Source organism: Bacillus rossius (assembly GCF_032445375.1).
Source record: "Bacillus rossius redtenbacheri isolate Brsri chromosome 4 unlocalized genomic scaffold, Brsri_v3 Brsri_v3_scf4_1, whole genome shotgun sequence".
NCBI lineage: Eukaryota > Metazoa > Arthropoda > Insecta > Phasmatodea > Bacillidae > Bacillus > Bacillus rossius.
In genome coordinates this window covers 16,012,168-16,037,425 of record NW_026962010.1, presented here as the reverse complement: position 1 = coordinate 16,037,425, position 25,258 = coordinate 16,012,168, and the positions used below count along the sequence as shown (strand labels likewise).

General features: G+C 38.5%; 1 protein-coding gene and 1 long non-coding RNA gene across 2 annotated transcripts in view; one reads left to right on the top strand and one right to left on the bottom strand.

Moving 5' to 3' along the window:
- Positions 1-25,258, bottom strand: part of LOC134541672 (uncharacterized) — an 88,926-nt gene that overhangs the window by 40,489 nt on the left and 23,179 nt on the right. The window lies entirely within an intron of this gene.
- LOC134541612 (uncharacterized) lies at positions 521-6,445 on the top strand. Its single transcript, XR_010076667.1, has 3 exons — positions 521-1,629; positions 1,666-2,476; positions 4,712-6,445. It is a non-coding gene; the product is annotated as an uncharacterized LOC134541612 (long non-coding RNA).

Below are 25,258 nucleotides of genomic sequence, written 5' to 3'. Positions count from 1 at the left end.
ACCTGTAGAAATGTGAAATGAAAATGATAATGATGCATTGTTTTGGTACTACTGTGACGGCTCACTAGCGACGCATGGTGGCCAACCTGACCTACTTGCGCGCCGCGGAATGCGGAGGGGCGGTGACGTCACCAGAGGTCGCCCCGGGCGGCGAGTAACGGTGAGCGACCGAGCCACCTGCTTGCGAGTGTCTGCGTCACCGCCCCCCCCCCACCTGATACTGTTCCTGCGTTCCTGCGTTCCTCTGTGCCGGCCGCTTTCTTCAGCCTTCACCCGGCCCAAGGCTGCCTCGAGCAGTAAACACTACTGCAGCTAGCTACATAGTTCTAGACAGCGATAATACCTACTTATAATTAAACATATTAATGAATGAATTAAATATGTAAATTAAATAAGAAATATTAATAAAAAGCTCTTATTATTAAATATTAATGTTTGTTATATGTGTTTTTACGTTTTTTTACCTGTTTGCTTCAATAATAACTTCAGAAAATGAAAGTGGCAGGTATGATATTGTCGCGGGTTGAAATTTTGCAGGGTTGTTGAAATCAAATTTAGGGACTTTACTGACGGGACTCTGGGCTGGCTGCTCTGTTCACTCGTCAGCGCAAGTGGCGTGACCATGTAATTGGGGCACGGGGCCGGCGCGGCGCGCTGCGGGCTTGCAGAATTTTGTTTGTTTGTTTGGCCGCGCGCTGGCGCAGCCACGGGCCGCAGTTACTGGGGCGCGCTGTCGTAACAAGCCGCGCGGTGTGGCCTGCACATTGGGGTAGAGGGGGGGTAGTCTTCCCAGATGTTCTAGTTAGTTGTTTAGTAAATTTGACTTCAATAACGAGCTTTTGTTATGGTAGGCGCGGCAGGGCGCGCGAATTTAAGCGCAAGTGAGTGGTGACTCGGGGCTCACTCAGGCGGAGGCTATGCGTCTCACCTGTGGTCACGAGTTGTTAGTTCGTTCGTGATGTAGGAATTCAAGCTTTCGGGCGGAAGCTATGGTCGACGCCAGAGGCCACGAGTCGTTTAATTTAAGTTAGGTCATAATGTAGTCGTCAAGCTTTCGGGCGGAGGCTATGGCCCTCGTCAGGGGTCACGCGTCATAGTTTTTAAAATGTAATGTTCGTTCGGGATTTCAAGGGCAGGAGAGGCCCCTACGTTATTTTTTTAAAGTAATCGATCAAGAAAGGCTTTTCGGAAAATGTGAGTATGGACTTATCTTTGTTTTAATTTTAAGTATTAATTATGATTTGAGGTATTCGGAAGGACTAGGGAAGTGTTTAGTGAAGTTCTCTCATTCTCTCTCTTGTAAGGTCGTTCAATCGTTAAGGAAGTAAAGAGATTATTGTTTTAAATTGTAATCCCGCTATTTAAATGTTCTTTAAAATGATGTTGAGTATTTGACTTTAAGAATAAAATAATTTTAATTAAGTATTATGTTATTTTGCAAAATCTCCTTAGTTCAGCTCTCACCAGACATCCTGTACGGGATGACGAACCTATGATCCTAGGTACAGTAAAGTATTTTATGAAGTTAAGACTAGTTGATGCCAAGCGAGTTGTTTCTATGTAAAGAGCTACGATTCTCTCCCCTCTCCGAAAGTGGATCGTGACAGAAATGGTGGAGGCGCCGGGTAGGTGCACGTGACAGAAATGGTAGAGTTCGCCGGATAGGTTCTATTTCTGGAGAGAGAGAGGTAGATTTTTATGTTTATTATTAAGTTAGTTTCAGCTTCTGATAGCAGGTTATTAAGAGTTTACTTGAGGAGAGGATTACGGAATTTAATCTAAGTGGAGGAAGTCTTTGAGATTTTTTTTTGACGTAACAGATGATTATTTGAGTATACTTGTAAGGATAAAGTTTATAGTGATAAGTTGTTTTAAGTCGTTGAGTTTATCAGGGATTTTTACGTGAGGAGAATACGTTATAATTTAAATGATTAATAGAGATAATGCAAGTGGTTTAATTTAATTGAAATTAATTTTAAGATTGTAGGTTAAGAGAATTATAATTTAAAATAAAGTTTTTTGTCGTAAATAGGAATTATTTTCAAGAGAAGTTTGTTTTGTTTTCGTGCGCGTAGGAGACGAGACGTACGAATTAAATCAGTCGAGGGAAGGATAAACGTTAGAAAGGAATTAAAGAGAAAACGAGAGTTTATGTAAAAGAGAGTTATAGAATTTATAGTGATGTTTTGTTTTAATTAGAAAAATGTTGAGAGTTGTTTCAGAACGACACGTCAGTGGACGTGGCAGAATGAACACGTGACGGGGAGGTGCTGAGACCTAGCGGAGAACGGAGGAACCGCAAGCGAGGGTTGGCGCACCTGATGGAATTCGGTGACGTCACGAGCACGTACAGAGACGTGGACGGCCGTGACCTTGTTTTGATCAGCTGTACGGTAACTTAGCGATAAGAAAATTGACTATTGGTTAAATAAATTTAAATTTAAGTGTGTTTTAGAAGAAGAGGAACTTTCAGTATGTAAGTAATTTAATTTAAGAAGTGTATGATGTATAGGCTAGAAGTGTTTCGTTGTAAGTTGTTTATGTTTTTGTTAGTTAAATTCTACCTCGGTTTTAAAAATATTTTTTTGGGATTTGTAAACATTATTAAGGAGGTACACTATAAAATCGATAAGCATTGAGAAAACTGGGAAGGCTAGATTTTGTGTGTAGAGGGAATTTACTCCAAAAGAACAGAGAGACAAAATTAATGTTTTCATTAGGGCGAGGGACCCTAAGGTGAGGCGTTGTGTCCCTGGGAAGAAAGGGAATTGTAGCGCAGACCATAGGAGATGGGCTGACTACGGAATTAAGGGTCAGGAGAATCCTGAGAGTTGTGAGTAGTTTGGGGCAGGAGTTCCCCTTGGTAGTACCGAAGTGGCTATCCTGTATGGGATAGGGTACCATTTCAATGAAGTTTGTTGGTGGGGTTAGAGCCCCCTGTGTAGTGGGCCTATAGCAGATAGGCACTACAGTGAAATTTTTGGTTATTTTGTGAGGTAAATTCCCTGGAGGTTAAGTAAGATTGGATTCAGTTAGGAAGGAGGGAAATGAGAAACATTGCTGTAGAGAGTTAGTGTACTTGCCTAATGTGAAATTGAATTTTACTAAATTAATTTAGGAGAAAGTTTTGTTCGGTAAATAAATAATAATGGAAGATAGCTAGATAATTAATTAATTTTTTTGAGTAAGGTGTTTTAAGTAATGAAATAAAATAAGGTGAAGTAATTTGAATAATTGGGGAGGAGTTTCTTTAAGAGTTTAGATAATTGTTTTTGAATTTATTGAGATATTCAGCCAGTGAAGTTTGAGTGTGAGAGATACAGTGAGATTTTAAGGAAATCGGTTGTTTATTAATTAGGACAAATGAGATTTTATGATTAAGAGTCAGTAAGCATAGTTAAAATTTACGACATGATATTTGTTGACAGTTTACAGTTATTAAGGAGAAAACAGAGTAATCTATTTATTTTTATTTTAATGGTTTGAAGATAAGATTATGAATTTTTTTTGGAAGTTTCTTTGGCATGTTGGAATAATTTTTTTTGATTTTTAGAATTTACAGAGAAAATTTAATTGATTTACATTAGTTTGGAAGTATGGAGGTTTAGTGTTCGATTAGCCCTAACTTGATGGTCGGATCCCAAAAGAATGCCGTAAAACCGATAGCCAATTGAGAGGAATGCGGTAGGCGCTTGTGTAGAGAGGGGTTGTGGGAAAACTCCTTGGGACTGATGGCAGATCAGGGGCCCTAAATAGTGTGTGATGCTGTAAAACCAGTGCAGAGAAAGCCTGGTATGCTTAAATTTTTGGGCACAGGTTATGTAAACCTGGGGTTCCATGGGATTTAGTCATGTTAGCTGCTGTGAGACATTAAGATTTCCAGGCTCCATAGTAAATTCAATGTAAATTTTTGTTTTCTTAAAATAATAAATTTGTTTTTAATTTTTTTGAGATATTTGATTTGTAACAGTGAATACAGACCCCGAGGAATAAGAGTTGTCATGATGTGAGAGGAGAAGGTGGTAGGCCTAAAAGGGTACAGGCACCACAGAGGTTATGTGCATTGCATAATTTAAATATAAGGAAACTTGAGAATTTGAAATTTTGTTGTTGGTTTGTACACCCATAAGAAGAGTATAGGCAGAATTTTTATTGTTATGAGATGTCTAATTTAATTGAAAAGAAGAAAGTTTAAAGATGCAAGGTAACATTATTATTGTAATAATTGAAAGAGATTAAGAGGTAGAGAGAAATAGGCAGTTTTTGTTTGTAAGTACTAAAGTTTACATATAGAAATTTAGTAACTAAGAATGAATAATAAGTTAAGTCTAGTGTAAAAGTTTTTTTTAAGTTTGTTAAGTTAAGAGTCACAAGTAAATTTTTTTTTAGAGAGAATGTCTTTGATAGGAAGTATTAGAAACTTATGGGAATTTTAGGGTAACATAAATAATGTAGGTAATGAATAATAAATAGATGGTAGGTCTTAAGTTAGGATTAACATTTGAAGCAGAATTTAATTAAGAAGGAAAATAAATAGGCCTAATGAAAAGAACAAAAAAGGATTTTATGGTAAAGCATTTTTTTTAAGTAATAAACAATGAATAATAATGTTGTTTCAGGGTAATGTGTACTAATAATACAATTTTTTTTTAGGACCAAAGAACAGGAATTATGTAATTTAAATTAACATGTATTTTTGAAACTGTTACAGATTCCTTAAGATGAGCTGAGCAGCAGTCCAGTTTACAAGATGACAAGAGTTCGAGAGACAAGATACAAGATCACTGAAACAAGAGCCAAGACTGAAGATTCAAGAGAAGAGAAAGCTGGCAGCCATGGACTTACAAGTGGAGATTAATAAGGTCATGTAAAGTTTTATTTTTTTTTATGGAAGACAGTAACTGGAGTTTTTTTTTGTTATAAACATTATTTACAGAACTTTTTATGTTATAGTAATGTAATGGAACTAGTGAGTTGTGGTAGCTGTCAAAAAGAACTAATACCTTAAGTTTAATTTTTAAAGTTAATTTTCTTAATTTACAGAGGGATTAGTAGTTTTTTTTAAACCTTATTTAGGTTGGAATTTAAATACAATAGCTTATTATAAATGTGTACGAACAGTTCAAGTTCACAGTACTGATAGGTAGGTCAGATGATCTTATTGATTTTGATGATTTGTTGTTTTGAGTTGATTTTTAAGTGTTGTGAATTAGACAATGAAATAGTTCTGAAAACTTAAATTATTTCAAGCTAAGAAATAGTAAAGTTAATTGTAACTCAAAGGACACCAGAATTTAATTTTTTTTTGAATTAGTAATGTTTGAAAATTTTATACTTTACAAGAAAGGTTATAAACAAACAGATCGGATGGAACAAGGATGCAGTAAATCACAATTTCATTTAGAATTATTGATTAGCTTTTGAGGTTATGAAGTAAAAGTAATTATAGTTTAAAAGTTTGAATAAAAAAAAATGTTTTTTTTTTATTTGTTTGAAATAGAAAGTTTAAAAGTTAATTAGTCATGATCTAGGTGGGTGATGGGGTGGGAATTGGCCACTCTTTTTCCCTATAACCTCCCTAACATGGCCTTCTATTACAACTAACAGAAATAAAGAAGAAGAAAAATGAAGAATTATTAGTTAGAATGTTTCTTTCATGAAGATACCTGATGAACTTTTACTGTTTGGAAGAATAGAAGCAAGGTTAGTCAGATATTTTTACTCAGAAGAAGAAGAAGATAAAGCAGTTTTATGACTCGACAAGCCAGAGATTGGTGTTTCCCCTCTGCGCTTCTATTGACTACGTTGTTTACTCTCATGGGATAGCTGGTTCGGCACCATGGAGAGAGATTGGTGGGCATTGTGGTTGCCCCCAGAAGAAAAGAAGAGTAGAAGAGGTTATGGGTGGGTCATGTGAACTGACCTTCAACCCAGTTACTTCGTGGGGACTATTTGCTGTATAGAGAAGATCAAGACTCAAGAGTTAGGGAAAATCATTGGAGGTCATGTTTCCCTTCCTTAAGTTTTTCCTATCAAATTATTTGCCTGATTAGATTATGCTAAGGGTGGGATACTTTATGTTAGCAGTTGAATTAATTAATTTTATTTTTTTGTGTGTTTGCATCCTTGCCCATCGATTGCAGTTTAGTAGTTAGTTTTGTATTTGTCAGGCGTGATGGTAATGCCTGTTGATGATGTTTCAGAATTGTAATCTGTTCGTGATGAGGATGGCACAACTCCGAAGCAGATGTGGGGAGAAGTTGTGAGCTGCCCTGGAAGCCAGTCCAGTAGCTGTTGGAGTTGAGTGGTGTTTGCTGATGGCCAGCCCAGGGAGCTACTCTTCTCGACAACACTGACTTCGAGGAGTTGCACCAACCTTCACGAGATAAGAGTTTAATTAATTGAAACACTGTAAGGACACTTAATTTTTTTTGAAGAACGAAAGAAGTATGGTAATAAACGGAAACCGAAAAAAAAAAAATAATAATAATTATCAAGAATTTGCACATTGTTTAACGAATACTGAGAAACTAAGAACAGTAATTTAATTTGTAAAGAGAGCTTCACTAACAGAACAATTTTTTTAGAATTGAGAACTCGAGCCTCTGAAGGTTCCTGTGAGAACAAACCAGATAAAAGTTTTACATTTAATTTTATGAATACTTGTTGTTTTAAAATAAATCTTACGCAGAATCTAGATGTATGTTCAGACAGCAAGGAACTAAGAAAATTATTATTTTTGTGAAATGAGGAATTTATAGTTATGGTTTAATGGAAAAAGACAATTTGTAATTTTGAGGTAGCTCGATGGGGCTCGAGCTCTGTGAGGGGAGGGTTATGTCGCGGGTTGAAATTTTGCAGGGTTGTTGAAATCAAATTTAGGGACTTTACTGACGGGACTCTGGGCTGGCTGCTCTGTTCACTCGTCAGCGCAAGTGGCGTGACCATGTAATTGGGGCACGGGGCCGGCGCGGCGCGCTGCGGGCTTGCAGAATTTTGTTTGTTTGTTTGGCCGCGCGCTGGCGCAGCCACGGGCCGCAGTTACTGGGGCGCGCTGTCGTAACAAGCCGCGCGGTGTGGCCTGCACATTGGGGTAGAGGGGGGGTAGTCTTCCCAGATGTTCTAGTTAGTTGTTTAGTAAATTTGACTTCAATAACGAGCTTTTGTTATGCTAGGCGCGGCAGGGCGCGCGAATTTAAGCGCAAGTGATTGGTGACTCGGGGCTCACTCAGGCGGAGGCTATGCGTCTCACCTGTGGTCACGAGTTGTTAGTTCGTTCGTGATGTAGGAATTCAAGCTTTCGGGCGGAAGCTATGGTCGACGCCAGAGGCCACGAGTCGTTTAATTTAAGTTAGGTCATAATGTAGTCGTCAAGCTTTCGGGCGGAGGCTATGGCCCTCGTCAGGGGTCACGCGTCATAGTTTTTAAAATGTAATGTTCGTTCGGGATTTCAAGGGCAGGAGAGGCCCCTACGTTATTTTTTTAAAGTAATCGATCAAGAAAGGCTTTTCGGAAAATGTATGGACTTATCTTTGTTTTAATTTTAAGTATTAATTATGATTTGAGGTATTCGGAAGGACTAGGGAAGTGTTTAGTGAAGTTCTCTCATTCTCTCTCTTGTAAGGTCGTTCAATCGTTAAGGAAGTAAAGAGATTATTGTTTTAAATTGTAATCCCGCTATTTAAATGTTCTTTAAAATGATGTTGAGTATTTGACTTTAAGAATAAAATAATTTTAATTAAGTATTATGTTATTTTGCAAAATCTCCTTAGTTCAGCTCTCACCAGACATCCTGTACGGGATGACGAACCTATGATCCTAGGTACAGTAAAGTATTTTATGAAGTTAAGACTAGTTGATGCCAAGCGAGTTGTTTCTATGTAAAGAGCTACGATTCTCTCCCCCCTCCGAAAGTGGATCGTGACAATATAGACCATAATGTAAAGAAACGAGGAACCTCCCCTCCTAATTATTTAAGCGTTCTGAAATTGTACAGAGCATTATTATTATTATTATTATTATTATTATTATTATTTATTATTAATAGTAGACTATGCGAGATTGATATTTATCTAGTGCCTCTACTCGTGCTTAAAAAAAAAGTTGACGATCGATTTTTTCAATACATCCTATCATCACGCAACCTTCGATCAAGTTATTTGATTGGTGTGTAGTTAGTGCAGAAAAACAACGGTGAGTTTCCAGTCTTTCAGTTACATTGTCGTTGACCACTACTACTCCAGCATGCCTCGAGCATGTGCTACTGCTAGGTCGCCGCAGAACACCCCAGGAGCTAACAACAGCAATTAACACGTGGGGATGAAGCCGCTATCAGCCGATGTCAGCTACAGCTTGCATGGACACGCCGAGAATTACGTGACAGTTCTTTGGTGCAGCAGTGCTCATCTGTACTACATCACTTAGAATCTGGATTCGACCGACAAAACTTCGGCTGCACGACAAAATAGTTGGAAACCTCTTTACGACTTATTGTCTAAAGAGCTTTCCAATTCGGCTATACGTCTTTGAATTTACAGTTGAAAATCAGTTTTATTGTAAATAATATATAAAATATAAAAAAAAATTGAGCACTTAGCGTCTGGATTATGTTTAATCAATCTCCTAAATACGTGAAAACCACTGCGTTTAGCGCTCCAGCGAGAGTTGTTAGATACTTAGGATTGGAGGAGATTTGTTATGGCTATGAATTTGGGTAAATATTACAACTGGAGAATATTTGTGGAAACCAGATTCGAAGAATTATTTTTATGGTGCCACTGAGTCTAGTTAACATATCAGTAGTTGGACAATGAAGAAAATCTGCAATAATTTGGCCTATTTTCGAATGTGTGTTTTCTCGCAGCGAGTATTCAATCAGTTGGGATATACTGATAATTAATCATATGCACGGCAAAACTGGCACAATATGTGCTTTTGTGGGTGTAATAATTACCGAATGCAAAAGAACGTGAAATCGTTCTATTAATTCCCCAAAACCGACATGTTTGTAAACCTATTTCACTCCGCAATGTTATTCCTGCAAATGTATCAAAGAGTTTGAAACGCCTGTTGATCATGTAAAAATTTAATAACTGATAGGCGATATATTTCACGATTTAAAAAAATAAATATTGATTAATTTTTTTAGGTATCACTGCTTCCATTAAGCATTATGTATTAGAGATGTTATGAATAGTTAAACTTTCTTTTGGTTGGAATTTATACACAGGCTTTTAACAATAATATTTATCGTAGTAATAAGTATCTAATTATGTAATTTCCCTCCACTTTTATAAACAAAGTTCTATACAACTCTCGCAAGGTAGCGCTAGTGTCCATCGTTTCCATGTTTCTCCATGCTAAACAGGCCGAGTCTCGGTATTGGGTTCTATAATATTTGGTGTTACTCATAGTGAGTCAATGAATGTCGCGAACAGACTGTACCGCTCGTTGCAAAACATACGTTCAATAATTTGCTTTAAAAATATAGCCAAATTTGTACAAATTGCGTGTCTGGAAGTGACCTCTTGGATGTCTTTAGATATAACTTTATTTTCTAATATTTTATAAATAACACTAAATAACTGTAATACTTTTACATACATTATATATTACATCCCACTTTATAAGTGGAACGTAAATGTCGTAAATGTCTCTGGATTTACATTCTCAAATACCACTTTTCAACCAATATTGCTCAGTAACTATTCAACTTTTCAAAGCAAGCTCGTAAAGTAGAAAAAAAAAGTTACTTTTAAATTTTTAGTAAGATAACTTCGATGAGAGATCCAAAATTTTAAAACTATCTGATCATGGGATAAAATGATCTATCTTTTGCCTATATTTTCATCGAGGCCTGGTGAGTGGATGGAAAAGGGAGGGGGGGGGGGGGGCGGCTTGCCGGCCCTGGAGCGAGCACACCTCCTCCAGTGTCCAGTGACGTCAGAGCAGGCGGAGCGCGCGGCTCAAGGTCACGGCCAGCTGGGTGCTAGCGGGGCAGGAAGGGTTCCTTGACCGGCGCCCCAGTTGCCCAGTCGGGCCGTGTCTGTACTTCGCAGTGCATTGTCGTTACTTCTGGTCTCAATTCATTTATGTAACTCTCTCGCACCTTATTTACCGTCTCAAATTTCGTCAAACATAATCTAAAAAAAAATATCATCTAAAAGTGTTCTTAATAAATAATGATAGCTTGCATGTTGGACGCTTTACAGTTTGGAAATAACGATTAATAAATATCTGGTGAGATAATTTGCTACCCAAAAACCTATGCAACAGATCAATAAGGATAAATTTCCTTAATAAATAGCAATGACAAGAAAATGAAATAACCGACAGGCGGACCAGACGAGATCTCCCGCAGCGTGTAACGGCCGGTCGAACGCGGAAGTAACTGTTATCGCAGTGCCGCCCGGCCAATGAGCGACCCCGAGCACGCCTGCGCCATTGGTCCCGCCTCGCCACTGCCTCTGAGAGGTGTTGTTATCCCGTGTTTAGCGTGGAGTGTACAGGCTGCGGTGACGTCACTGCTTAGGCCGTGTACCTACGTGACCCCGGAACTGACATCACGAGCGAATTACGTCTGTGAGCAAGTATACGCATCTGTGTACTTATCGCGTACTTGCAGGTTAAGAAACTTCGCCATTTTTAAAATCGCGTTGTAGGTTATATTTAATAGAACACTTGAGTAATTTAAAGATTTTAAAAATAGTTTTCAGTTCATATTTAACTAGGTTTTCCACGTTGAATAAAAAAATATTTAAACATGTTTATAACTAAGTTTTTAACAAATAGGCCTACGTTTATATACATACCGATCGTAACTTACAAAACAAAGGCGGAATCTTTAAGTAGGTTGTCGTTGATTCGTGTGACGGTAAATAAGTACACTTAATTACTAATTCTTCCAGCTAAACGTTTTTGTTTGGATAGAATTGAATTATTGAAAAATTATTGAAGAGCGCATTTAACATTCTGAAATTTTTCGTAATTTAAAAATACATATCTGGAATAAATTTTTTATAGTATGTTTTGCGTTGCACTACAGTGCAACTAGCCCATGTTAGAGACATGCAAAATTCGCTTTAACATTTGGAGACAGTCTTAAGTGGATGCTGTTATATATTTGAATTAAATTATCATTCGTTCGCGGGTCTTTGACGCATCCAAAAATGCAAGAAGCCAATAAGAAAATGACAATTCACGTGACCCAGTCAAATGCAATCCAGACGGAAGGAAGGTAGTGGCAACAGCTTACAGTCAAAGACATGGTTTGTCGGTGCAGATGTTTGTGGAGCATATCTTAATACCGCATAAATAATACAACATTCTGCATGTCTCTAATATATTAAATTAAGAACGGAAAAATATTTCCCATTAATTTATGGTAGCTCGTTTAATTTGTTTAGGAGATATTAAAGTTAACAGAAAATAACCTGTACTTCGGAGGCTAAGGCACGATGTCACAAAAACCTTATTTTAATGAGAGCAGTTTAAAGAATTTTAAAGAGTTCCTAACTTATTTACTCAACTATTTTCTACCTAAAAAATGGGAATTTTCGATATCTTAGAGCTTAGTGTTTATTTCATTGAAGAGAACGTCAAACGGTGTCGAATTTTATGATTTAAAGTGCATTTTCCCCAAATGCCTCCGAGGCACAGAAATATATTTAGATGGTAAACATTCCATACAATATAGGTAGAGCCAAAATTATTTCCCGGTGTATACCCGCACTTGTGGTTTTCTTCCTTGTGATTGGCGGCCGTCTGCGAGAGAAGTCGTTGCCTTGTTTGACCGAGCCACTAAGGACGCGTTTACTTCCGCACTCAATCACTGTGATTGGTGTTGTTACAATCGATACGTACCTGGGAGAAACTCACCCAATCAAGAAACACATACGATGCTACAGTGTTTTAACTTTCAGCTAGTCTCGAAATCTTTTCGCGAAATCTGTACGCCCCTACCTATAAGTAGAGACCTGAAAAATTCGCGGGTTCATTTCGTGTTATGCTAAAAATTAAAATAATTATACCTTAGTGCTGCTTCTGTCATTGGTCCACTGTTAATCTGGAGGACTGAGGGCCAATTAGAGACCCTCACTCATTGAAGTGTCGAATCACAGGCCACCCAGTCGAGACGACTCACAAGTCAGCAGCCAATGAACAGTTGGCATTTGCCCGAGTGTGTAGAGGATATTGGAGTCTACCCTGGAGGTCATTGAACCTGCGAATTTTTCCGGTCTCTACCTATAAGGAAATGTGGGTCGCCAGTTGAAAAAGTTTGGGAATATGCGTTCAGATTTTTTTTATTTCGGAAACTCTGCCCATGACTTGATGTAAGTTTTTGGACATACGCCATTGCTAAGAACTTTTTCTGTTGAAGAAAAACTAATAAATAAAATAAATAAAAATACCCAAAAAAGACAAAAAAACACAAAATTAAGCAAACAATTGCTGTTGTCAACAAGGATATGAACACCACAGAGTCGCACCTGTGTTTCCGTACCATGTGCGTCTCTGCCTGAGGACGGGAGCAGATATCAGTTCCCGAAACGTCGCTTGTTTCTGTTTTGGTAAAACTATTGTGTTTGTTTGTCTTTTCGTTTTGTCGTGTTTTTGTCTCGTTTCAACTGTTGTGCTGAATTATTTTGGGTTCAATATTTTTGTGTTGTAATCATTTGTGTTTTTTTTTTCTTTTTCGTAGTACTTTTTTCTTTGTTTTTCTTTGTTTGTTGACCATATTCCTGTTTCGGAAAATTTTGTGGTGTTCATATCCTTGTTGACAACAGCAATTGTTTGCTTAATTTTGTGTTTTTTGTTGTCTTTTTTGGGTATTTTTATTTATTTATTTTATTTATTAGTTTTTCTTCAACATAAAAAGTTCTTAGCAATGGCGTATGTCCAAAAACTTACATCAAGTCATGCACTCCCATTGCACAAATCTTTTAAAGATAATACCTGCCGCTAGTCATAACCCGTACAAAGAGACGGTGACCCGGTGAGCGCTGCAGGAAAGGCCCGAGCAAGTGTCCGCAGGTCGGGAAGGGCGGAGTGACTGCGCGGAGTGATGGCGGCGCTGCAAGCAGGCCAGCGACTCGCCCACGCGCCGAAGGAACGCGACCGCAGCGCGGCCTTGCGCGGGAGGTGACGTCACGGCGGGTCGTGAACCCGGCTGCGGGCAGCGCGCGGTCCGTGACCCGCCGCGGGCCGCCTCGAGCGACACAAGCACCGCGGCTTCCTTGCGTTCTCTCGATAAACCGTGCAACGGACGATTAGGATTTGACACAGTTTCTTGGGCATATGACAATGCAGTTTGCGTTGTTTGCCACTGGAAAAAAAACCCCCCCTCATAAATGCAAAATAAAAAATTGGTTGTCTGTAAAGTCGGTTTACGGAAGATAGTTTAACGTGACAACGTCATAACAAAACATTGATGAAATGATTGCATACTTTTATGAATAAAATTGAGTCATTTTTATTGAATCATCACTATTTTGTAGATATGGATACAAAGAAGGAGTGAAATGAAATCTACAATTTAATTGATAAATTTTCTTTTATTTGCACTCATTAATTCAAATATGTTTATTACTTTAACGAAGAGATTATTTTAACTATAACTTTTATACATGTTTGCTATATAACTTCTTCCAATCTGTGTTATTCTGTTAAAGGACGATGATAGGAAAAGTAGGAAACGAATGGGAGTGTTTCAAGTTTAATGTGCCTCGAAAAAGTCAAATCGATGGTTGTTCCAATCGAGTGGAAGATAGATAGATGCGGCGCAAGCGTACAATGAGCGTAACGGGACAATGTGCGTTACGGGACACTTTTTCGTGCGTGCAGCCGGCGTTCATCGATTTGTTAGACGTTGTCACGTCAAAAAATAAAAAAATGAAAACATAAACCTACAGAAAACAAGCCTAAATCAGCTGACGTGAAACAGATAAACCCAAGGTTAAACATAAAACAGGTTTTATAGACAACACAGTAACGACAGCACGGACGAACTCGATGTTTTGTCCGTAATACCCGTTAAGGTTCATCAAAAATGCTAAATATTATGGAAAATGAGTGAAAACACCTTTTTGCACATGATTTCCAGTCAACAGGAAAATAACAACGTGTTTGAAAAAAAAAAGACAAGAATAATATTTTTAACAAACCCAAGTTAAAAACAGGTATGTTCACAGCATGTTCATGTATGTTCTGTCCATTTTATTGGCAACTATTGGTAAGTTTTCCGCGAGACTCCGTCCAGAAGAGAAGTTATTTTGCACGTCTACTACCTTGACCTTAAATCCTGCGAACCCCCAACGAGACTCGCTTGCCTATGGAATTATTTTTGTTATTTTGAGGGACACAAGGAAGCGCTTAAGGGTGACACTCACACTGGCACCAAGTGTTCAGCCGCCTCTACGAGCAAGACAGCGAGCGGCCTGTTTTAGCCTGGTAGAAAGGAGCAGATGACAGTTCTTGAAACGTCGCAACTGCACCGTCGCGTCGTAGAGAACACACAGTGTTCATCCGTGCTGTCGGCGCTGTATTGTCCGAGTGGTCGTTTCTCTGTATTTGCAACTGCCTTGTCGTTTCAAGCCTACTGAGTCCATATCATATGTGCTGTAATATTTTCTATCCAAACTACTTCCATGGAATTCTCTGAGCCGTCTTGTCATGTAACATTTGACATCAGCAGATATCGACTTGTTCTTCTTGTGTTTATGTATTAATCTTTCTTGTCCGTTCTCGAAGTTTTTCTTTGACAGCGATGGCTAGAGACCTGCAAAATTCGCGGATTCATTTCGTGAAATGCTACAATTCAAATAATTATACCTTAGCGCTGTTTCTACCACTGGTTCACTGTTAATCTGGAGTAATGAGGGCCAATTAGAGACCCTCGCTCAAAGAAGTGACGAATCACAGACACTCAGTCGAGACGACTCACAAGTCAGCAGCCAATGAACAGGTGGCATTTTCCCGAGTGTGTAGAGTGTAGTAGAGTCTATCCTGGAGGTGACTGAATCCGCGAATTTTGCAGGTCTTTAGCGATGGCGTGTGCTCAATAATTATGAATCAGTTTGAAATAGTCTATGTCTAACTGGAATGTAGTATAGTCATTTACAGGAATGAACTGTAGAAGTGAATCCAAAAATGTTCAACACAGTAGCATCGGCTGCGTTTCGCGATTGGTTGATGTATTTCAAGTACATTTTGGCGGTTGATACACGAATCACAGCAAACGCGTCCTGAATGGCCCAGTCGAATGAGGAAACTGCTTCTCTTGCAGACGGTCACCAATCACAAGGAAGAAATCACTGGCGCGGGCAAAACCTTATTGCAGTCTAATGAGCGTTGAAATATTTGATGTGTACATCTTAGCTCTCGGTGTACGGCATTTGGCAGGAGTAATTTCGTGAATGTAAGGGAAGCCGAGTGGAACGGAAATGTGTAAACACGGCGCTGCCATGTTTGGAAGTCTCAGAAATCTCGACAAGATGGCGGCCCCGCGTGAATCATCGGTATAAATTCACTTTCGTGAACATAGGAGGATTTAATAAGCGTTATGGTGTGCCAATTCTACTTTATTATAGAACAATAATTAAATATTTCTTGTTATAATTTACAGTCATAAAAAGAAATGATGACAATTAAAAAAATACTTTCAAATTTCGGCATTACAATTTTGACAACATTGAAGTGTAGAGATAGCGCAGTGTTCATCATACTGTAGAGACAAAAAATATTTTTAGCCTACATATATTCAACACCACGCCGAATAAAATAATTCCGTGATGGAAATTTACTACTAAATCTTAAATGTTTAATCAGCTCAATAAGGTTAAGGTTTGTTTGTAGAAAGTATTTTTACATACTGCTTTCTGTCGTTTAGGCATTATTGTCGTTATTTATAGATGTATACGCACTTAGTGTAATAATATATGTTTAAAATATTTCAGGTTAATTTTTGGCAACTTTTAGTTTGAAATAAAACTTAAAAGATAGCGCTGCATTCATAATGCCTTAGAGAACCAACAAAATGCTAAAAATCTTTCACGCCATGTTTGTTTCAACATGATTTTCATGGCTAATGAATTAAAGGCAATTTTTAAGTTGTGATTATATCTTGTTATGGATTTTTCAAGTTAAGAAAATGTATTCTAGAATATTTTCACTAACATAAAGTTTTCTTTGGCACACAAAAACAGCTCAGTTCATCACCCGATGTTCGCAAAAGTTAAAAGAAAGGGCGCGCGTGTTGCCACTTGTGGGTCCGCCATCTTGACGACTTCAGCTCGTGGCTGCATGCGTTTCTGCATGCATGCGCATTGGACTTTCATCCTGTCAAACTTACTTTATGAAATGTGCCAAACTTCCTTTATGAAATGCGCTCTTATTTCATTGCATTTCTGGTGCATACTAGTATTTCACCCTCAACGCGCCTAAAGAATTCCACAGGCTCGGCGCTGAGGCATTCACACGCGACGCGTTCGATGTCCCTGTTGTTCGCCTAGCCCTGAGTACCATCTTGTTGAACACAATTATAGTTAGATTAATAAAATAGGGAAATTTGTTTTATAATTTCTCTCTAAAATGAATACTTTTCGTATAATTATCATGCACGGCATTAAGTTAAAGATTTCTGCGTTAAATTTCATGTCAGAGTTTCGTATTATAAGCAGGAACCGGAAACATTCGCGGGTTCAATGACCTCCAGGATGAACTCCATCGTTCTACGTACACTCGGTTAAATGCCACTTACTCATTGGCTGCTGTCTTGTGAGACGTCCCAACGTAGCAGCCGGTGATTCGATAAAGCTTTGGTTGGGTGTTTCTCATTGGCCCAGAGTCACCCAGGTGAGTGGTGAGCCAATAGCAGAGGCAGCACTGAGGTATAACTATTTGTATTTTAGCCTATCGCGAAATGAATTCGCGAATTTTTCCGGTCTCTAATTATAAGTTTATTTGCAACATGAGAACACATGAATTTCTTCGTTACAGATGTTAAGACTTTGAAATATCATTGGCAAGTACTGAAATACTAACTCACATTCTTTTTTTGCAAAATAATACATGGCCCTAACGATGATGGCCTGTGGTTGCTCCAACCTTATTCATTAAGTCATTAGTGGGGCCATGCGTTTTTCGCATGAAGATTTCCAGACAAGTTGACTGTTAAAACTTTGTAGCATTGTCAGTGTTTCGCGTTTGGCTGGAATTATTTCAAGTTCATGCCTACCTTCAGCACACAAATCATTCCTAGGGGCTGGAAAAAAATTCGCGGGTTCAGTGACCTCCAGGATAGACTCCACGATTCTGTGCAGACTTGGGCAACACGTCGCATGTTCACTGGCTGCTTGCTTGTGATGCGTATCCACTGGATGACTTGTGGTTCGATACAGTTTGAGGGTCCCTAATTGACCCAGAGTCCTTCAGATTAACAGTGCACCAGTAGCTGAGGCAGTGCAAAGGTATCAGTATTCGAATTTTAGTATATCATGAAATGAATCTGCGAATTTTTACGTTCACTGATCATTGCTATGCGGTGCAGGGCAAATGTGTCCTGAATGGCCCAACCGAAGAGGGACAATGGCTTCTCTTGCAGACGGCCACCAATTAACACGGAAACTATCAATAGCGCAGGCAAACTTTAATGCAGTTTAATGAGCGAACATAATTTTTTTCGTAATAAAAAGAGCGCGTGTACCTCAGTACACGTGATAAAAGTGAAACTTCTTTGGGAATTCAAACCTCGACACGTAAGAGGTAAAACGGGGTAAAACGGCACATATATTAAAGATAATTTTCTAAGCAATGAATTAACAAAAAATATTACTCACTTCAAATTAAGATCAAACCCCATTGTATTGCCCTCTGTCCAGATACTCCCTTACTAGATGCCAGCAAGTCGGGGTGGCGTCAGGCGCAGGCGGGTCCCTACTGCCGTGACCCGCCTATCCCTGCAGCACGGCAGGGTTCAACCTGAGCCGCACTAAGCCACGTGGAGCCCGCCCACGGCATCGCGGCCCCACTAGTTTTCTGCACCGTCCGCAACCTATTCTCCATCATTTTCGCGTGAGAAACTGCTTCGGTGCAATCACATCGACGCGAAACGAACACAAGCGCAGGATAGAAGAATCAGCTCCCTATACCCAGTCATGAGTAGGCGACGCGGCAGCACAGTCAAAAATGGCTTGCTGCTTTACAAAGCTCTTATCCGCCCCATCATAATATATGCAGCCCCTGTTTGGGTAACTGCAGCTCGCACACACTTTCTGAAACTACAGCGAATTCAAAACAAATTTATTCGAATCGCTACAGACGCCCCAGTATACTGTCCTGTACAAGCTCTGCATCGCGAAACGGAATCGGAAACTGTGCAAGATTTTTACATTCGTACAACACAAACATTCTACGATAAATGCGTAAACAGTTTAAATCCGCATGTTTCCTCACTCGGAAATTACGATCCCGACATAAAACAAAAATAAAAACGCCCGAAATCAATCCTCGCGCATCGCCCCCCGTAGCGATGCGCTATTGGCCGAGCAGCCGGCCAATCACAGCCGTCTATGACGGCCGAGGCCGGACCCCAACCACGTGGTTGCGGACTGGCGGGTATTGCTGGCAGTTCGTCATAAATAGATTAAGTATTTAGCTGTTATCACACTAAAAATTTATTTCGCGTTAAACATGCGAAACACCTTCCCTCCCCCCCAAAATACACACAATCACCATAAACAAACTACAGTGCATGATTAAAAATAGTGCGAAGCACGCAGGTGTATGAATTGACCCCCTCGGGTTCTCTGCCTGTCGTGTTAGTGCTGACCCTCATGTCTGATGGCATGGCTCGCCTGGCAGGCCTCACCTCCAGTGCCGGCTGTGTTCTGAAAGGTATGAGATTTTGAATTACAGCTTAAATAAATAATTTTCTTTCTTCTTAATTTAAGCGGGCTGGCTGGCAGCCCGGCGGGAAACGACTAAAGTCGCCCCCGAAACAACCAGTGCCACCCAAACCAATGCGGACAGCAATGTCCCAACCCCCAACCCCCCCCCCCCCCCCCGTTTGGTAGACTCTTTTCTACTCTATCCAACTATTCTTCCAGATCCATCCTTCTGTTTTCCCGTAAGCCTCCTGCTTGATATCCTAATGCATAAAATTTTGCATCCCACATGTCAGAGCCCAGGGTTTTCCCTGTGTCTATGCAGGTTTTACCTGGGCTCAACTTATCTAGTTTATAGTCTAGTATAGTCAGTGAGGGGAGTTCGTCATGGCGCCAATCGCTGCCATGGCTGGCCAATTCCCCTCCTAGCACATGATACATGCTACCCCTCCTGCATGGCTTACACCCAGCATGATTAGAGCGTATGGGCTTCGGCCTGAGACGCACTTAGGGCAGGATTCATAGTCGAAGGCTTGTTTGGCGAATAAGCAATACTTTATAAATTAGTGCTTATTCTTCAAGTAGTACTTATTCCAGCAATGAATTCATAAACCTATACTTGACGAAGAAATACTTGAACAAGCACTACTTATATTGGCCATGCTGTACTTGATGAAGTATCTCAAAAAGTAAAGGACGAATTTTGTGCCAACGTAACGCAAGCAAATATACTGCTGTAAATACATATTTTACCTGTTTGAAAATAAAAATGCCCACGTTTCAAACCATATATGCGATTAAAATAATGAAATTAATATGTAAGATGATATTTATACTTTATTTGATAGTGAACTTCAATAACATAAATATAAACATGTATTAAAAACGAATTTACAACTACATAAATATGTTTTTAATGTTTGTGTTGTTAAATTATGTTGGCCAACTTGTGTCTGTGATCTATATAGAGGTGTAAAAGTAACGAAAAAAAGCGTACCCGTATGTATTCGTTACTATAACAATTTATACTCGTTATTATCGTATCGTTACGTTACTCGTTACTTCTGATACCGCATATGCTATGTTATGTTGCAGCAAAGAATCGAGTCGTATTGCGTACGCGTACTGTACGCCGCGTACAGTATGACGTCGCGTAAATAATAATAAATATAATATAAACAATTAACAATATTTGATAATTAACTGTTTTTGTTAACCAAGAAACAATAAAATCTCATTAGAGCGGCTTTTTTATATTATTTCTTTTACGATAAGAACAAAAAAACGTGAAAATACGCGATAATAAAAAACAAAAACATACATATTTCTAATTTGTAAAAAATACTTTCTTACGTTGTTTCTGTTCCAATCTCAAACTTTGTCTACACACACAATACCTTTAATAAACAGTTAAAAACTTGGACGACGAATTTCCAAATTATACTTGACTTAATAAACAAACATCGTTCTTTGTAACGTAAATTCATCGAATATGCGCACGTATGCGTAAAACATACGAAAAATGCGAGTAACGAGATGCAGCCGTGTGTAACGTTTCGTTACTCGTTACTAGATGGCGCACCCGTTACTCAGTACCGAATACATACGGTTTGCTACAGCTCTAGTTCTATAAGCGGGTGAAGTTAACCACGTGGTAGCGAAACAACACACTAGCTGCATAAGAGGTTATGTACGTAGCCTGTATTGTTTACAAAACTAAGCGGCAACTATTTGTTTCGTTTCTTTTCCCAAAATTGAATTTGTTTACTCTCTCAATTTTAATTTAATATAAGGAAAAATAAACGGGAATTAATACCTTACATAACCTATTCCTTACAACAAACAAATCCGTACCGGTACTTGAGTCACCTAGATAGCCGACTTCATGAAGTATTACTTATATCAATGAATAAGCGTGGCTTATTTGATTATGAATACTTGCGAAACAAGGCAAACTTATTTCATGACTGTGAATTCGTATTGAGCAGTACTTATTTGACGCAGTGCTTCGTGAAGTATTACTTGAAGTAGTCCTAATAAGCAGTGCTCTTTTTGTTCGCTATGAATTTAATGCCATACTTAAGCATGCATGTAAGCAGTACTTTTTTAAAGTATTGCTTATATCACCACTACGAATTCCGCCCTTAGTCTACTTCCCTAACCCGGAACCCTCCCCAACACACTTAGTTTTAATTTAGGTTAAGAAGAAAAAAAGTTGCACAATGTTTTACGAAAACGTTGCATTAAAATTCGGCCTTGGAATTTTACTTCCATCGCGTCCAAAGAAGTTTCAATTAAATCAAAAGTTCCTAAGCTACTGTCCTTGAGATAAGAAATTTTCGTCTTGAATGCCGTAAATGTAGCTAAAACACTGAATTGCTGTTGGTTTATTATGGGTTGAGACTACACAGAAAATAAAATTCTGTACTTTTACAAAATATTCCTAAGATTCCTTTAGAAACCAGTTGCCAATAAATAGTTGGGAATACTACAAGAAACGTTGTACAACACATGGCTATGGTTATTTTTACATATATGAAACACGTTTTTGGAGATGTACTGAGTATTTCTTACGCATATTGGCACATAATTTTATATTTTAATTGATGTTTCATTCAATCATAATTTTTTAAAACCATGTAAAAGAATAGAATAATCAAAATGTTAACTTTATTTTGTTGCGTCATGCTTATTATCAGCCTAGTTAATAATGGAAAGCTCTTCAAGGAAGGGTTTAACTATTAGAGGTAACCTGCTAGAAGACCACAACTTACCGCGTAACAATCCGAACCCAGTATTACTGCGAAATATATTTTGTAGTGATAGAATTGTTTTCATGTAAATATAGAAATTTACCAATTTTATGAGTATTTCTGATCCATTTACAAAAAAAATCACAGTGTTCTTTAGTGCGTGCTTTAAACAAAAAACACTCGAGTGTATGTAGTTTAACTTGTGGTTGAATGAACTGGCGAAATAAAATAATGTCCCAGATATAAATTGTAATAATATCAACTGCAAGCGTTGTAGTAAATTTGTTAAAGGGCACAATTAAAAAGTAACTGAAGCAGTTTTAGATAAGCGCATGCACGAGTACTGCTTTTTTTTTGTTTCTCGCTTGGAGCGCCACCTACGCAAAATGACGACTACTGAGTGTAAAGTGTAGAGGATGGACCTGTAAACTTTATTTGGCAACAGGATTGAGCCTCTTTCCCGTTTGAATTCCTTTGTGCGAGTGTGGTTCAATGTCAAAGTCCCTGACCGTTGGATTGGTCGTAATAGTCGAGACGACAGAGCTCTTTTTCGCTGGCATAAAGTCATTTAATTTTTTTTCTTTGTTGCTTTGTAAAAAATATCGTGACTAACGTTCCGCCGCTACCTAATGATTTGCCAGAGTTGATACACATAATTGTAGAGACTACTGCTTCCATTATCCCGGACGTGTTAACCAAAGCGTGGGAAGAATTGGACTTCAGGTTGCATGAGTGCCGTATAACTAGGGGCACGCATATTTCGCGAAAAGATTCCGAGACCAGCTGAAAGTCAAAACCATGTAGCACCGTCCGTGTTTGGGTGAGTTTCTATCAGGTACATGTCGATTGTCACAACACCAATCACATTAAGTCAGTGCGAAATCAAACGCGTCATGAGTGGCTCGGTAAAACAAGGCGACGACTTCTCTCGCGGACGGACGCCAATCACAAGGAAGAAACCGCTGGTGCGGGTATACCTTGTTTAAGTCTAGTAGATGTTCAGATTTTTTTTCCCGCGAAAAATGCATGGCCCTACGTATAACTAAAGATGAGCACGTTGAACATGTGTAAGAACGACTAGGTTAGTTTGGTTCAGTTTGCTGTGTGTATTGTTGTGAGGAGTGTTAGGCCGCGCCGCTGGATGTGGGACGATCTGCGGGCGGCAGACGGACGAGGAAGTGGGTCGCACAGTTACACCGGCGCGGGCGAAGAGGCTCGCCCGAGGTCACCGCCAGGGAAGCCAGCAGACCCCGGCCACCGGATCGTCCATGCCGCACCCGCAAAAACTGCCGCATAATTTTGACGTGACAACGTCTAATAAATCGATGAACGCCGGCTGCACGCACGAAAAAGTGTCCCGTAACGCACATTGTCCCACTAATATGTGTCCCGTTACGCTCATTGTACGCTTGCGCCGCATCTCTCTTCCACTCGATTGGATCAACCATCGATTTGACTTTTCAATCATGTTTTCGTCGTTTGAATTATTAATATTATGTAATTAATCGATCGTCCAGCGATTTTCAGCACAATCGGTACGGTTATTTTAAAGTAATGTTAAATATTCAAATGCGTTTTTGTACGAACAATGGTGTTTTACAGTTACACATAATAATTCAAATTACACCCGGGATCTTTTGCACAATGTTATAAAAAAATATTGTAACACATTATAAATAAGAATGGTGTATTTGGGATGCGTATTTGTTATAAAATCGTATTATAAAAACTAAATAATATTATTCCCCTACGGTGCTGTCATCTACGGTGACTGACGCGAACCGAACGAATCGCCCTATCTAGCCGCTTCCGCGGCAACCAGGCACTCATTAATACATATTTTCCTTTGTTTATCGTGAGGGGCGTTATTATTAATGAATTATAAATACAATTTCGTGCCCGGGGCCACAATTGCATATAATTTTGAGCACTGGAAGACATAAAAACGTAAAATATTCTCGACGAATTTTAATCTCGGCCCCACCGCACCACGAGCGTCTGGGTTGGAGATTAAAGCCGATATTCTTTCTTAAACTTACTAATACTTATTTTATTAATTGCAAGGACATTTTTTATTAAATTTTACGTTTAATTTCACGACGAACAAACTTCGTCGTTAAATGTGTAACTGCGAAAAAACGTAAAACATTCTCGACGATCTTGAAGTTAAATAGCAAACATGTATAAAAGTTATAGTTAAAATAATCTCTTCGTAAAATTAATAAACATATTTGAATTAAGGAGTGCAAATAAAAGTAAATTTATCAATTAAATTGTAGATTTCATTTCACTCCTTCTTTATATCCATACAAAATAGTGATAATTCAATTAAAATGATTCAATTTTATTCATAAATTATGCAATAATTTCATCAATGTTTTTTATGACGTCACGTTAAAATATCGTCCGTAAACCGAATTTACAGACAAACAATTTTTATATTTTAATTAATATTTTTTTAACCATGAAAAAGAGAATCGAATATTAAACAATTTAACTTTATTTTTTGTATCCTGCTTATTATGAGCTCAGTTAGATAATACTGGAAAGCTATTCAGGGAATGGTTTAAATAATAACTTTAACTGTTGGAGGTATCTATTGGAACAAAACAAATCATAACTTACCGAGTAAGAATCGGAACAAAGTATTACTGCGAACACTATTTTTGTAGTGTTTCAGTTGTTTTCATGTAAATGTACAAATATATATATTCCTGTAATATAACAAGAATATTTCTGTTCCTTTAATATATATATATATATATATATATATATATATATATATTTACAGTGTACTGATTCCACTTGCTCCACATTCACGTCCAGGTCGTTGACCTAGACGAGTGATGTGTTTTCTATTCGCCGGAACGTGCAATTTGCATCCTAGTTACATGAACTAGTTCTCACCCGTGTCTCCGAAGAATATTAAATTCCTAGTCCGCGCGGTCAACGACCTGCAGTCTAGACTTCACAGCCTGAAAATAAAAAGAGCACTTGTGTTGCTTCTGGATAGCTCTGTGCCAGTTAAAAAACCTTCAAACAAAGAAGTATCGAATTAAAAGCAACCTAGTTGAGACGTCTCAAAAAATCCTGTCTTTTATCAGGCAGCTTCTTTCCGATTACGCAGAGAACTGCTGAGTCTATTTTAGATCTACTAAAAATGCGAACTACTTATGCTATTCCCTAAGAATACATAAAACACAGAAAATGGTGCTTTTAACATGCCACATGTAAATTCATTCATGTTTGTCGGAGTTGCGTTACGCCATTATTTAATTCACCCAAAAATACCTACTTACCAACTGTGTACTTGATATTGGTAAGAAACGGAGAGAATTAAAAAAATTCGTTTCACCATAGGTGAGAGTTCAAACAAATTTATACTATTGCTGAGCTGCTTTTGTGATTCATTACAGTTTATTTGAAGGAAAATGAGCCAATGAAACCCCCATTTCTCTCGCAAACGATGTATCGAATCACAGCAATTCAGCAAACAGGTTTCAAAAGTGTACCCAATGAGCATTTGATTTGACTTAGTACGTCATGAATTATGGAGACACGTATAGAGGACATTAATAAAAATGTTAATTTCTAAAGTTTCAAATTAATGATGTTAGTTTTACA